This window comes from Rana temporaria, chromosome 1 (genome assembly GCF_905171775.1).
Source record: "Rana temporaria chromosome 1, aRanTem1.1, whole genome shotgun sequence".
NCBI classification, from domain to species: domain Eukaryota; kingdom Metazoa; phylum Chordata; class Amphibia; order Anura; family Ranidae; genus Rana; species Rana temporaria.
The window spans coordinates 588,046,368-588,063,129 of record NC_053489.1 but is presented as its reverse complement, the minus strand read 5'-3'; positions in this window follow the sequence as shown (position 1 = coordinate 588,063,129).

Sequence of the window (16,762 nt, the reverse complement as noted above, 5' to 3'; positions counted from 1 at the left end):
GATTTTAAAAAAATAACAAAATAAAAAAATATTGTGATGTAGTTGCTCTAACTTCCTTAGGAGGAATGGTTTAGATTCTGGAGAAAAGTTGGGTCAGACATCAGGAAATTTAAAGGAAGTGAAAATAATTTGTGCAGAATATCAGATTCACACACACACACAGATCAGGTTGTTTAGGTAAGAAATCAGTTATTGTTGAGAAGTAATCCTGAAGCTTTGTAAAAGGACAACATTGGAATGTTTTTCCTCTTTGAGTCCTTTATTTTCTCATTTGGTTAACAAAGTAAATTTACACTCAATGATAAGGAGATTTAACATTTAAAGGTAACCTGTACTGAGAAAATACTGTATAACAAGTGTGCAGAGAGATCAGGAGTTTGGACTTATTCTAGGAGTTTGTTGATTGTTCTAGAAATCGCTCTAAGAGGCTGGAAATTGCATTCTCCATGTTTCTGGCAGTACAGGTTTCCTTTAGGAAAAAAAAAAAAAATGTAACAAATCTAAGTATCTATTCCAACAATGAATGAAACTAGAGACAGAACTTACATTTGGATTAGGGTTGTCCCAATACTGATACTAGTGTCGGTATCGGTATCGGTACCGATACCGAGCATTTGACCGAGTACTTGGGCAAATGCTCCGATGCTTCACCCAATACCTGTACAGTCAGGGTGATCAGTGCGGTGGGGGAGTTACAAGCACTGATCATCCTGTATAGGTTTCAAAGTCTGACAGACGTTTCTCCGCTTCCCTCTCCCCCCCCCCCCGCGGCTTTGAGCTGCTTTAGTAAAATCAGCGGGGATCGGTGCTTGTAACTCTCCCACACACGATCACTGCTGACTGTCCCCCTCCATGCTGCTGTCACCCTCCGTTCTCCTCTGTGTCCCCCTCCATGCTGCTGTCACCCTCCGTTCTCCTCTGTGTCCTTCTCCATGCTGCTGTCCCCCTCTCTTCTCCTCCGTGTCCCCCTCCATGCTGCTGTCTCCCTCTGTGTCCCCCTCCATGCTGCTGTCCCCCTCCGTACTTGTGTCCCCCTTCGTTCTCCTTCTCCAACCCTCAATCTGGATGGAGAGCTTAGGTAGGAGCCGGTAAATCCGGCTCCTTACTTTTCCGAATGTACAGAGTCAGTGATCACTGACTCTGTCCATTTACATAACTGAAACATCGTAAACGGTGTTTACAATGTTTCAGTTTATGAATAGAGAGGAGCCACTGTCTTCTTTCCATTCATTTTCAGTGCAGCTGAGGCTGCTGAGAAAAGGACTGGGGAATCTGTGTCCCTAGTCCCTTTCCCTGTCTCAAGGGGGAGATGTCAGAGGTCTGTTAAGACCCCTGATATCTCACCAAAGCCCTCCAACAGGGCTGATAAAAAAAAAAGAATTGCATTAAATAATAAATAAATAAAATAAATTGTAAAAAATGTAAAAATAAATTGTAAAAAAAAAAAAAAAAAAACTACTGACACTGTCACATGAGATAAAAAAAAGTATCGGTAAACGGTATCAGTGAGTACTTGAAAAAAAAGTATCAGTACTTATACTCGGTCTTAAAAAAGTGGTATGGGGACACCCCTAATTTGGATGATGGAAATAAGAAGTTCTCTACTCATAGCTGCTCTGCAACACCCCCCCAATTGCCACTCAAACTGCCCTCACTCATTAAAATTGTCCATAGGTGATGCTTTAAAAGCCTTATGAATTATGAGTTAATTATGAATTATGGCACTAGAATTATTACTCTTACTCTGACGTTTGTTGTGATATATCATTACTGTTTACATACAGTATGTGTGGAAGTCCAACGCGTGTTTTATAAAAAAAAATAATAATCATTTTTTATTTATTTTTTACTACATTTACATTTATAAAATTTAATTTTTTTACACTTTTTTGCATTAATTTTTATTTAACGGTATTGCTATAACAACAAGCCAGCCCCTTGTGATAGCTTTTGACAGTGACAGGTCCTTATTTGAGGAGACATGAGAGGTACACTGGACCCCTGATGTCTCCCCTGCATGCCCTCTTTCGCCCTTGCACTGTAATCTGTTTTTCATTAAATTGTTTCTTACTGTGTTTTTCTGCCTCCTTGTACCCTCCTGAACTCTCAAATCTCTGTTTTTTTCCCCCCTCACTTCCATCTGTTTGGAACAAGCAGGGCTGGATTTACATCTCAGGAGCCTATAGGCAGAGAATTATTTATTTTCTTGATAAAATATTTTTATATTAATATATTTTTTTTATGTGTAAAGGGGAATGCTGTGGACTGTGATGTAAAGGGGAAATCTGATGTTAGGGGGTCTCTAGTCACCAGAGTTTCCCTCACATCAGAGTCCCCTGAGTTCTCCTTTACATCAGAATCTGCGGGGTTCCCCCTTACAGTACAAGAGAGACCTCTGTGGACTCTGATGTAGGGTGGTCTCTGGTCACCAAAGACCCCCCCTTACATCACAGTCAGCAGTGTTCCTCTTTATCTCAGAGTCCTCAGTGTTCCTTCTTGCATCAGAGTTCCCCTTTACTTCAGGGACCACAGAGGTCTAATGTGAAAGGGGCCTAATTCATCATGAGCAACAACCAGGGAATTGCATTGGGGCAAGGCACACACACACTTCACTGTGTATCTCTTTTACTGACTGTGGGGCGGATTCAGATACATCGGCGCATATTTCTGCCGGCGTAGCGCATCTTATATGCGCTACGCCGAAGTAACACAGCGAGGCAAGCACATTATTCACAAAGCACTTGCTCCCAACGTTGCGCCAGCGTAACGTAAATTCTTCGGCGTAAGCCGGCCCAATTCAAAGTAGGTGGGAGTGGGCGTGATCCATTTAAATGAAGCGTGACCCCATGCAAATGATGGGCCGAACGCACAGCGCATGCACCGTCCCGTGGACGTATCCCAGTGCGCATGCTCAGAATCACGTCGAATATACTCCCTAATGTACGACGGCTCAATGCCTACGACGTGAACGTAACCTACGCCCAGCCCTATTCACATACTACCATGTAAACGACGTAAAATACGACGGTCCATACCTTACCAAGACTTACACCTGCTTTATGAGGCTTAACTATACGCCGGACGTAAGCCTTACGCAAACCGCGTATATGAATGCGCCGGGCGCAAGTACATTTGTGAATTGGTGTATCTCACTCATTTTCATATTTGCAATGAGGCGGCCAGCGTGAATATGCGTCCAAGATACGCTGGCGTAGGAAAGTTACGTCGGTCGGAAGAAGCCTATTTTTAGGCGTATCTAGTTCTGTGGGCACGGCGCACAATTACGATGGCGCATATTTACACTTACGCGGCGTATCTCGAGATACTTCGGCGTAAGTGCTACGTGAATCTGGCCCTGTATCTTTTCTGAGAATTCTCTGCAGACTTGATGAATGGAGAATGGATGGAGGATCCCTCAGTCAGTGTACTCCTGTGCCTGTGTTCACTTCACACTGACAGCTGCCTCTGCCCACTGCGCTGATGATGTGGTGTCTGCCATATGCCAACTTCCAGCCTGCCGCTTATTCTCTCTCAGCCTGAGCCCGCCCTTCCCTCAGCACTTTATTAAAAGAGGCAGGCAGTGAAGAAGCGGCTGTGGGTGATATCACTCCAACAGCAGGGAAGGTGGGTCGGAACTATAATTATATCAGAAAACGCGGCACCAGCAGATTGTGCAAATCTGCCTGCGAGCCTATTTAGGAAAAAAAAGTCCTTCAATGCTACAGGTCCTGGGTCATTAAGCATATACTGAAGGGGCCATTCAGACCACCTGGGACCCACCGGAATCGGCAGTAGCATTACTAAACTGCCCATAGCTGCTTGCACCTCCGAACCCATGGAGAGAGAGAGAGAGAGAGAGAGGTGCAGAATTCCCTCTCTCTGCAGATGGGCGCCCCTCTATGAAGGGTACCTGTAGATACATGCCTACAGTGCCTAATGGGAAATCCATCCTTGGGAACAAGCAGTGCATGTTAGTCCATAGTCCATCTCGAAAGCAAGAAAAAGAGGGTGGCTACATTCCTACGTACAGCGGAACGATGGAGAGAAAACGTAGGCACCCTCTACCAGAAAGTCAGATACCTGCATCGAAAAAAAAAAAAAAGGAATTTGGAGAATTTGAGGAGGGTGAGAACAATACATAATCATTTTTTGACTTAAGAATACATACTTGAATATAATTTTTATAAACCAGAGTTTGTGGCACTTTAGAAGCCATATACAGGCATACCCCGCTTTAAGTACACTCACTTTACATACACTCGCGAGTAAGGACATACCCGTGAGTGTATGTAAAGTGCCTTACAAGCACTGTACAGACATTTTGCAGCCGCAGTAGAAGGAGCTGAAGCTCAGAGAGCATAGCCCGCCTTGTTCCAGTGTGCCCCTGACACCCCCACTACAGCCCCTGAGACCTTAACTACAGCTCCTAACACCCCCTGACCCCCCACTACACCATATAAGTGAAAAAGGGTATTGTTTCACTTTAAGTACATTTTCGTTTTACATACATGCTCTGGTCCCATTGTGTACTTAAAAGTGGGGTATGCCTGTACAGGCTGTAAGTAAAAAGTCTGTAAGGACTGATTTATATCTCTGGTTTATTTACTAGCTTTGTGTTTCCATAATATTATCTGTACAAAAACATTTTTATTTTCCTTCACATTTCACCTTCTCCTTTCTTATCCTCCTGAGCCTCAAATATGTTTTTTATTTGTCATACAGAAAAATAAATGATGTTGTACCTCAATAACAATAAGCTCCTCGGGGCAGAGTGGAATGTTTGTTAGCTGATCTATGAGGGGATCCGTGTAAAAGCCTATCTGAGCTTCTCTAGGCCTAGATGCAAAATCTAGGACACCACAACATATTTTACTAAGCCTAGGGCTTGCGCTTTACATCTAGGCATTCTTTTAATATTGGCAGCACATTTATAATGGAGAGCAGATACCCCTATTCACACCTCACAGGACACTGCTGGGCCTACATTTGAGTCATTCATAAATGCAGATGCAATGTGGACCCTGTGATATCTCATAGGAGAGGTCACAGTAAGACCACAGCTTTATAAGTGCATAGTTGCCAACAGTCCCGGATTTCCCGGGACATTCACGGATTTAGGACCCTTGTCCCGGATTGTTTTTGTCCCGAGACTTTGTCCCGGGAAATTCAAAAATGTTTTTGCCAAAAAACGGCAATGGCTACACCAAAATGGCCGCCACCGCCACTGTGTTGTTTCCTATAGTCCTCTTGTGTTCAGTGTAGAGGAGAGGGGCAGTCAATCGGCTTCTCTCTTTTGGCGGCCCCTCCCCGATATCCACTGAACATGTGGATGGGATGCGATCTTCCTCTACCCGCCGCTACCGCCACCTAGTTCATGGGTCTGCAAAGTTCATGGGTCCCCGAGGTACGATTGATCATCCGGCCCGCTATGTGCTTTTATCCGGCCTGCAGAGTCATCAGACTTAGTGCAGGTACGGACTCTGGTCGAGTTGCTGGAGTCGCGGGGCTTCTAACTTGGCCGGTAAGCTATTCACACAGATCTATAGCAGGCGATAATGGGGAAAGGAATGTGCGGGGGGGGGCACAAGTGTGGAGGGGCTCTGATGACACAAGTGTGGAGGGGACTCTGATGACACAAGTGTGGAGGGGACTCTGATGACACAAGTGTGGAGGGGACTCTGATGACACAAGTGTGGAGGGGACTCTGATGACACAAGTGTGGAGGGGACTCTGATGACACAAGTGCGGAGGGGACTCTGATGCGGACACAAGTGTGGAGGGGGCTGACAAATGTGGGGGGGGACTCTGATGTGGGACACAAATGTGGGGGGGGGGGGGACTCTGATGTGGGACACACTATCCCAATTTAAACCATGCCTATTTTTCGCTTTGCGCATCGCATTTTTCTATTACGCGATGCCACGCCCATAAACGAATGCCCCGCCCCTAATTATAACAAGGCTCCACCTACATGCAAAAAAGTGTCCCTTTTTTTTTTTTTTTGCAATGTTGGCAACTATGCGGAATCCCCACCGTTCACATTTCATATGGAATAGGTAGAAGTATCTCTACACAAAGAATCTACGGTGAAAACATTCTACGATACCTAATAAACATTTATACATATCCTATCTTCCCCAACTAAACAAAATGAATAACCTGCTTTGGTTTAGCAAACTGGTACTGGAACAGACTAGCTACTAATATCCGCTCAGTTGTCATCTCCTAAATATTCATAACTTGGCTTCAAATGACATACTAGATGTACTCTGAATTTCCTGCAAAATGATAGCATATAATTGCCCGCCAACCATCCCTCCATATACTGTATGTACAGTATTACACTATTTTTTGCATGATATACTGTGCACTTTGCATAATATTAGACAGTGTAATGTATAAAACATTTTTAAGTGCTTTATATCACCCTCTACAATCTTCTTGTATGACCCACAGCTCAGTGCTAAATATATCACATTATTGATGATAATAATATGTTAAAACAGGGGCATAACTAGAAATCTCAGGGCGACATAGCAAAAATTATAATGGGCCAGATCCTCAAAAGAGATACGACGGAGTAACTGCTGTTACTCCGTCGTATCCCTGGTCCTAACTATGGAACTGATCCACAGACTCAGTTTCCCATAGTTAGGACGAAGATCCGACATGTGTAATTGAATTACACTGTCGGATCTTAAGGATGCAATTCTAGGCCGGCCGCTAGGTGGCGAGGCCATTGCGGCCGGCGTAGAATATGCAAATGACCAGTTACGGCGATCCACGAACGCTCCGACGGGCCCGTCGCTCTAAATCTACGCCGTTTACGTCGAGTTCCGCCGCGTAAAACTAGGGCTAAGCCCTAGTTGTCTTAAGCCATGTTAAGTATGGCCGTCGTTCCCGCGTCGAATTTTAAATTCTACGTCGTTTGCGTAAGACGTCCGTGAATGGCGCTGGACGCCATTTACGTTAACGTCTAAGCAAATGACGTCGGAGCGACGTCAGTTAGCGCAATGCACGTCGGGTAATTTACCCGACGGAGCATGCGCAGTACGTCCGGCGCGGGAGCGCGCCTAATTTAAATGGGACTCGCCCATTTGAATAGGAACGCCTTGCGCCGGACGGATTTAAGTTACAGCGCCGCAAAATTCCAGGTAAGTGCTTTGTGGATCGGCACCTAACTTGGGAATTTTGCGGCGGAGTAACTTAAATCCGAAAAGTTACGTTGCGCCGCGGCTTTGTGGATAACCCCCAATGTGCCCCCAACAGAAAAAAAAACACACAAATTACTATGGCAAGCGACAAAGTCCTGGAGAGGACACAGCAGTGATATTGAGGTAAGTACAGGTCTGTGGTGGTGGTGGTGGTGAAGAGGGTCTTATTTAGTCAGGGGGATAGAAAAAAGTTTGGGTACAATGTTTAATAGTACTTTCACACTGAGCATTAGCGCTAAAGTGCTTGTTTTAGCGGTGCTTTGCAGCATTTATCAGCCGCTAGCGGGGCAGTTTTAACCCCCACTTAAGGGTTACAAAGCGCTTTTTCAATGGGCAGGGCATTTTGGGAGCGCTGTATACAGCACTCCCAAACTGCCCCCAAGATGCTGCTTGAAGGACTTTTCAGAACATCCCGCAAGCGCACCACCCCAGTGTGAAAAGTCACACTGAAATTAATGGGAAGAGTTTTTCAGGCATTATTTAGAGGCAATTTTTAGCACTAAAACGCATGAACACCGCCTGAGTGTGAAGCCAGCCTTATGGATTGCCGGTTACCATCACCACATAGATTACACCAATTCTGAGCCCTCTCACTCCTCTAGGCTTAGCTAAATATTGTCCCCTTACAGTCCTCAGCCTATAGCCTAGCTATTCCCACTACAAGCTTCATCTCAGATTTTGGCTGGTGTGTCAGCATGTTTTCAGGTAGTCACACTGCCACAAACTAAACCATGACTTTGTATATTTTCTATAAGCTTTCTGTTTATTGGCCGGCTTAATTTTTTTGACCTTTGGACATTTTACTGTAAACCGTTATTCAGGAAAATTCATGCCTACCTGAGTTATCAGTGCTTCTATTGGTTCATGCTGATAGAGGTCGGAATGGAGAATGATGAAGTGCCCACCACTTCTCATCTCTGCGGTCTTTACTGGGCCCTCCTACCCAGGTCCAGGCCCCATAGCAGCCATATGGGTTGCTATGACGGTAGCTCCACCAGTGTGCCTAAATGTCATTTACATTACATTACATGGACACCAGAAACCATGAGTCCTGTAGCAGTTGCTGCGGCTAGCGGTTTTGCAATTTGGACTGATTCTCCCATGCTGATTGGGTACCAGTGCACTTTGACTTTCAGCTTTCTCTGTGTGACTACTTTTTGTTTACATCAGGTAGTTTTCTCTTTATTAGAAACAACAAATGTTCTTTACATGTTCTGTACATTTTTACATCGTTATTACAAAAAAAAAAAAAAAACTTTCCATTAAGATATTTGTCATGAAGAACAGAAAAAAAACATAAACAAGTAGACCTAAAGTGTTACTAAACCCACAACAGTAAAAATCAGTCTGTATATGCAGTAAAGCATGCTTTTTATACTCCATGTGAAACCTAAGGGGTTAATCCTTTGCATTGTGTAAAAAGGCTGTTTGATCCGGTCTTCTCTGCTCATCCTCTTCTTCTACTGTCCCTTGATAATTTCCTGATAACACAGAGCCTATGGAGTCAGGCTGCACATGCTTAGTTTGCTGTGTATTGCTAGAGAGGTTTTTTTTTCTTGGGAGAATGCATGTGATCAGCACAGGACCAATTAACACCGTCCAGACATAAAGTCAGGGGTCTTGCAGTCTCATATAACAGTGAGAAAACTCCTCCTACAAGCTTTAACCAGTGCTTGGCTGGATACTGATAGAAGTCACAAGACTGCGCTAACTGCTCATGAAAAAAGGTATTTAGCAGTTTATATATACACTAAAATAAATTGAATTTCCATGTTCTGTGTACTGTGGGAGACCAGATATAGTAAATGAAGGGTCCTGGGTTTAGTAACACTTTAATAAGTTGATGTAACTGTAAGGCAGGGGTGCCCAACCTCTGATGTGGCCCACGGAGCCCTCTGATGTGGCCCACGGAGCCCTCTGATGTGGCCCACGACCTCCTGCTCTGGGATGGATTAGAATAGAATACTGGTATTAAAGGTCAGTTTATTACTAAAATCACAGTGTATATACAGTATGGGCATATCTGTTCTGCAGTGGTTACTGGGCTGCTTTCAAACTGATCCGCAGGTGCAGAGCAGTGCGAGTTACCTGCAATGAGCCATAGACTTCTGTTACCTGGTGTGCTTTCTGAAAGTGCACCACAACCAACAGGATATAATAGAATTTTTTGGCAAAGTGCAGCTAACCTGCAGGAAAGCCACAGGTGAACTGCGCTGCACCTGTGGTGCTGGAAAACAACTGTGCATCTGTGTGAAAGCAGCCTTAGGCCTCTTTCACACAGTCAGTCCTACCCAATTGGACCCTCCATTCCTCTCTGAGGATTAGCAAATGTAAATGGACTTGTGTCCGCTCAAAAACGCCTACCTCCAATCCGATACGCTAAAAAAAAAGAAAACAAAAAGAAGAAGGAGTAGAGTAGAGTGGGCCCTGCTCATTGTGGCCTGCAACCGGTTACCAAGTCGCTTAAGTGGCCCTCACTCTTCAAAATGTTGGGCACCCCTGCTGTAAGGCCTCATGTACACTAGCTGTTTTTGCAGTTTCCTCTAGGGGCATTGGACTTTTTTTCCTGCTCCAAACGCCCCTCCATGTTAACCTATGTGTCCAAGACACATACAGTAGGCGTTTGGAGGCAGAAAAAAAAAAAAAAAAACACTACCAGCGTGTCCAGGTGCAGCAGTGTTTTGGAAGAAAAAACACTTGACGTATGTAAATGCATCTAAACGTGTGTTAACGCTAGGTGCATCAAACCTTTGAGTGTTAATTTATTTCAATGGCCAGAGTAAATTTTTATTCTGGCCAATGAAATTAACGAACACCAAAGTGCACGCATCAGCCATTTCTTCTGCCAAAACGTTGCTGACAGAAGGAAAGGCGTTTAGGAGAACTTGTCAAACGCCCTGCGTGCATGGGACCTTATGAAAAATTTTCAAAAATGTGTAAATGTAATGCAATTTCACTTTGCCGAGAATACCCAATCATGTCCAAGGTAAATTAAAAAAAAAGCATTTTTGCTTGGACATGATTGGATGATGGAAGTCATTCACAAAGCTCTGGGGAAATTTCCCTTACAAAGTGTAACTTCAGTCGCAAAGTGAATAGTCTAGTTTGCTTTAGTAAATCCACCCTCTGATACAGGAATACTGTATAAAGATCATTATTTTTTGAAAGACCACCCCCATGCAAAAAAAAAATAGAGTAAAGCAAACACATTTGAAGTAGATTCTCAGGATGACTGGAGAACTTTTTGTTTTTTACAACAAGAGTTCATGCTGTATACTTTAAACGTGTTTACAAGTCTGAGAATAAACTGGCTATGTGCCTTCCCCATTCAAGAAGGAAGCACTTGTCTCCATGACATTGTTAATTAAATATATTTGTCTTTCATAAGATGCACTGAGAACAAGTACAGAGAACATAATAGGGCAATATTTTCCGTTGATATACTTTCTTATCTCACAAGAAAAGGTAAGACAAACAAATTTACTCAACAAGGTGACGCTGCCATTCTTAGTGGAATTTAGACGTCCTTGTTCCTCTTGTAGTATTGTGTTACCCCATGAAAGTTATGGTATGAAAGTGTTGTAATCACAATGATTAGGCAGTTACAAAACAAAAGACTATTCAACAATGTCAGGGAAATAAAACAGGATGAGACTTCCTCAAAAAGAAAAGCAAAGTGATAAAAAGGGCAGACTAGACTGAATAAATTGGATGACGAGCAATACTTTAGTAGTACGAAGGTTACCTATTGACCAGGAGAAGTCACCCAAAAGCAGCAAAAGCCTAAGGGCCCTTTCACACGGGGCGGATCAGTAATGATCCGCCTCCGTGTGTCCGTAAGCTCAGCGGGGATAGCTCCGTATATCCCCGCTGAGCCGGCGGCTGACAGGGCGGTCCCCGCACACTGTGCAGGGACCGCCCTGTCTTTTCTCCGCTCTCCCCTATGGGGGATGGGATGAACACGGACTGTGTGTTCGTGTTCATCCGATCCGCAGACGGAAGAAAAAATAGGGCATTCTTCCATCTGCAAAATCAGATCTTTGCGGAGGCGGGTGATTACGGGTGTCAGCGGATATTTATCCGCTGACACCCGCAATCACACAGGGACCAATGTATGTCCATTTTTCATCCGCAAACGGACGGATGAAAAAGCGGACATTCGGTCCGCACGTCTGAAAGGGGCCTAATTGTTGCGATTTTCCAGTACGCTGTAAAATATACAATATATGACAATTATACAGCACAAGGGGCACATCAGATTACGGTCTCATGCAAAAAACTAGTGGGTTCTGAGAGGAGTATTTCAGCTGTAAAAATGCTCTAACTAGGGTTGTCCCGATACCAGTATCGGTATCGGTACCGATACCGAGCATTTTCCCGAGTACTTGTACTTCACCCGATACTTGTACAGTCAGTGTGATCAGTGTGGTGGGGAGTTACAAGCACCAATCACCGATGAATGTCCCCGTATCCACCTCTGGCCCCCCTCTGTTCTGCTGCTGTGCCCCTCTGTATCCCCCTCCATGCTGCCGTCTCCCTCTGTGTCCCCCTCTGTGCTGCAGTGTCTCCCCCTGTGCTGCAGTGTCTCCCCCTGTGCTGCAGTGTCTCCCTCCGTGCTGCAGTGTCTCCCTCCGTGCTGCAGTGTCTCCCTCCGTGCTGCAGTGTCTCCCTCCGTGCTGTAGTGTCTCCCTCCGTGCTGCCATGTCCCCCTCCGTGCTGTTGTGTCCCCCTCCGTGCTGTCATGTCCCCCTTCGTTCTGCCGTGTCCCCCTCCGTGCTGCCGTATCCCCCTCCTTTCTCCTCCTCAACCCTCGCGTAAAGCAATATTTCTCAATTCCAGTACCCCCAACAGGTCATGTTTTCAGGATTTCCCTCAGATGAAACAGCCGTGGTAATTACCGTACTAAGGCAGTGAAACTGTTCAAATCACCTATGCAAAATAATGGAAGGCCTGAAAACATTACCTGTTGGGGGTACTTTAGGGCTGGAGTTGTGAAACATTGCTGTAAAGCATGCTTGTTATACTCACTGTGGGGTTAATCCTCTGTATTGTGTAAAAAGGCCCTTTGAGCCTGTCTTCTCTGAACTTCCCCTCCTTTAGCTGTCCTCAATCAATCTCCTGATAGAACAGAGCCTTGGGGGCAAGCTGTACATGCTCAGTTTAGTGTGTATTGCTGAAGATATTTTTTTTTCTTGGGAGGGTGCATGTGATCAGCACAGGGCCAATCAGCACTGTCCACACAGAGGGTCCGGAGTCCTGCAGCCTCATAGGGCAATCACAGGAGAATGAAAACTCCCCCTACAAGCTTTAACCGGTGTAACGGATTATGGACTATTCTGCCTGGACATTGATAATAACTGCAGGACTTGTTACAGTTGGATTTACCACATTGTATTCTGAGCACAAAGGGTTAACTGGACAAGTATCTTTTCATTGCTGGAATGCTAATGTTCCCTTCGCATAGATAATGAACCCTCTTTGTGTGCAGGTAAACAGCCCCCCTGTGAGGTGTATGCTGAGGGGGATTATGTGTGAGTGATAATTGTTTTAAAGGTTAATTGAATTCTATGTGCCTGGCCAGGAAATGTTAAGTGGGGTGAGGTGCCGAAGCGTCTAGAAACTGGCCAATTAATTAATTCAAGGAGATGTCATTGTTTCAGGGGGTCTGTGTTGAAGCCCCCTACTGGGAAAAGGGGAGGGCGGAAACTGTCATTGTTCTTGTAACAGTTGTAACCAGATATAAGCAGGTGAAATATGCCAAATAAAGTCAGTCTGCTTGACCCTTCAAACGTAGCACGTCTCGTTTCTTGGAAGGGCGTTCGATGGGATATACCGGCGGTACCTGCATATCATAACTTGTCAGCAAAAAGGACGTCTCCAACGGCCGATACCCCTCACTACCAGTGGGTAGCCGTTACATTGGTTGGCAGTAGTGGGATGGTCCTTTTATCCAAAGAGCAAGTTCTGAATGGAGTCGCAGTACGCCAGGCTGAAAAGATCCACACTGAAAGATCTATTGGAGATTCGTGGTAGGAGCGCCAGCAACAGACCACGGAGGGAGCTGATAGCTGAACTGCTGGAGCTGGACGAAATGGATGGATCCATGGAAGGAACGGAGCCCCTTGCACCGGTCAGCAAAGAAGATGTAATTACTGGGATTGTACAGCGGAGATTATCCTTGTATCCAGAAACGTCCGTGGAACTAATCAACCAGCTGTTCCGGGAAGCAAGGGAAGAAATACAAACGAAGAGGGGACAAGAACTGGAACTGGTAAGAGCGAGACAGCCCATTACACCTGCAGTTCCTACCCCCCCACCTGCTGCTACAGGAAAGAAAATACCGTTCACTGCATTTAAAGCTTTTGTAGAAAGTGAGGAGGAAATCGATGGATATTTGGCGGACTTTGAGAGGCAGTGCTCACTACACCAGGTACCCCCAGACCAATGGGTCACTATTTTGTCGGGGAAATTGTCGGGCAAAGCCAACGAAGCCTTTCGGGCTCTCGCTCCAGAGGATATTTTACAATATCAGCAAGTTAAAAAGGCGCTGCTAACCCGATATGCCGTAACGCCAGAAGCCTACCGCCGGCGCTTCCGGGAGTCCAAGAAGATGGCTGTGGACTCCCACATGGAATGGGCCAACCAGTTACAAAGGGTGGCATCCCTTTGGGTCCAAGGGTGCAAGGCCAACACCGGGGAGGAAGTATTGCAGCTGTTCCTAATGGAACATTTCTTCCAAGACCTGGCCGCAGACATACAAGACTGGGTACGAGATCGCCGTCCCGCTAACTTAAACGAGGCGGCTCGGCTAGCAGATGAGTACGCGGAGACAAGGAAAGTAAGCCAGGGTACGACGCGGCTGGCTCAGAAGGTAGAACCGCGTACTCCAACCGTCACCCCACGCCCAGAGTTTCGGGCTCCAGTCCCACCACGTCCTCAGGGGCCTAGCAACTACCCCCGGGATTCGCCTAGGGTGACGTGCCATCACTGCAGCGACACGGGACATATCGCTCGTTATTGCCCTTTGAGAGCTACAAATAACAATTGGAGACGCACAGAACCTAACACAGAGGTCACTCCATCACGTTCCTCTGCGGCCCACTGCCTGGAGACCGAGGGGGGCCCTGAGGAATGTCTGGGAATTTGGTATGAGGCAGACCCAATACAAGCGGCCTCTCCGGATAACCGTCAGCATCACCGTCAGGAGGTACGAGTGAATGGACAAGTAGCACAAGGCTTAAGAGATTCCGGGACTACTATCACTCTGATTCAAAAACATCTGGTAAAGCCAGAGAACGTGTCCACTCGCACAGTTGCCGTCCGGGTCGCAGGGGGTGCTGTATTTCGCGTACCCACCACCCGTGTGCACTTAGACTGGGGAGCCGGGTCAGGAAAGACCACAGTTGGTATCATGGACAACCTACCTGCCGAGGTGGTGCTGGGCAACGACATTGGCCCTCTGACTTCGGCTTATTTACCTACACCTGCTGCTGCTTGTCCCGGGACCACCCGCGTTGCTGGAATCAACCCGCTTGCTGCTGAGAACCGGGTAAGACTACCTTCCCCGACATGTACTGTAGATCCGGCACAATATCACAGTCTAAAATGGGAATGTGACAAGTTGGCCAGTAAGAAATCAGAGATGCAACGACACTATGTCATGTATTATGAGATGTCCCGTGGCTTGAACATTGAAATGCACAAACAGGCGGAAATTGTCAAAAGATTAAATGGGATTTGCATCCAGGTGGTGCCGTATCTGTCCCAAGAGCATCAGCAACAGGTTTTGGGAGCCATTGAGAGAGCAAAGCAAGTGACTGTTCCAGAACTGAATTCCATTATTCACCTTCACCATCAGCTACCGACCTGGTAAGCCAATGGGAAGGCCGACGGACTGTCCAGGCAAACGGAACTTTTACCCTAACAGCAGACCGGACATCCCCAAGTTGATCCGAAAAGGATCAATCCGGGTCTGCCGAAGTGTTCCACAAAAGGGGGGCAGTGTAACGGATTATGGACTATTCTGCCTGGACATTGATAATAACTGCAGGACTTGTTACAGTTGGATTTACCACATTGTATTCTGAGCACAAAGGGTTAACTGGACAAGTATCTTTTCATTGCTGGAATGCTAATGTTCCCTTCGCATAGATAATGAACCCTCTTTGTGTGCAGGTAAACAGCCCCCCTGTGAGGTGTATGCTGAGGGGGATTATGTGTGAGTGATAATTGTTTTAAAGGTTAATTGAATTCTATGTGCCTGGCCAGGAAATGTTAAGTGGGGTGAGGTGCCGAAGCGTCTAGAAACTGGCCAATTAATTAATTCAAGGAGATGTCATTGTTTCAGGGGGTCTGTGTTGAAGCCCCCTACTGGGAAAAGGGGAGGGCGGAAACTGTCATTGTTCTTGTAACGGTTGTAACCAGATATAAGCAGGTGAAATATGCCAAATAAAGTCAGTCTGCTTGACCCTTCAAACGTAGCACGTCTCGTTTCTAAGAAGGGCGTTCGATGGGATATACCGGCGGTACCTGCATATCATAACTTGTCAGCAAAAAGGACGTCTCCAACGGCCGATACCCCTCACTACCAGTGGGTAGCCGTTACAACCGGATACTGATAGAAGTCACAAGGCTGCTATATATCGCTGATGAGAAAAGGTATTTAACAGTTTATATTTACTAAAATAATTGTATTTCCATGTTTTGTGTACTGTGGGAGATCAGAAATAGTGAATGCAGGCTCCTGGGATTAGTAATGCTTAAAAACAAACATGTGACATTCATATCCTGCTCTTTATGTTTCCTGCTCAGAGCTGGTCTTAAAGTGGAGCTAAAGGGTGGATACTAACTTTCCCAATGCTCCCTCACCATCTTCTTTCTTTCTCAATGCTCCCTCACCAAATGCTTGCCGGAATTAGAGGCAGGCATATCTAAACCAAACTACCGCTGGAAAAGTGTCGCTAAGATTTTATTGATTTCCTCAGATTGTGTTTTAGGCCTGCTTTAGGAAACAAGAGCCAAGGCAGAATCTTGATAAAATCAAAATCAAAGCTATAGGTTTAAAAATGTACATTTACACTACCCCTGAAGGAGCTGGTGGTTTAGATTTGGGCCTGCACGTTACCTCACCATTGGTTGTCTAGGGGATGAGAGTCTATAGAAACCTCAATGTCCACACAAGTTGCAAATCCATTTTGTTAAAGCGGAGGTTCCATTACAAAACAAATAAAAATAAAAGTCAGCAGCTACTAACACTGGAGCTGCTGACTTTTAATAAGGACACTTACCTGTCCTAGCCGCCAGCGATGTCGCCCCCCCCCCCCCCCCCCCGAGGCCGATCCTCGATCCTGGCAGCTCCAAGCGCCGCCATCCACAGTAAGGGAAACAGGCAGTGAAGACGTAGGGCGTTCACTGCCCGTTACCTACTGCGCATGCGCGGCACTTTGTGAATGGGCCGGCTGCTTTCTGGGACACACACAGTTCACAAGAAGACACCGAGTGTAGGAGAAGGAAGAGAATCCGCCGCGGAGGATGAAAAGGCAGATTCG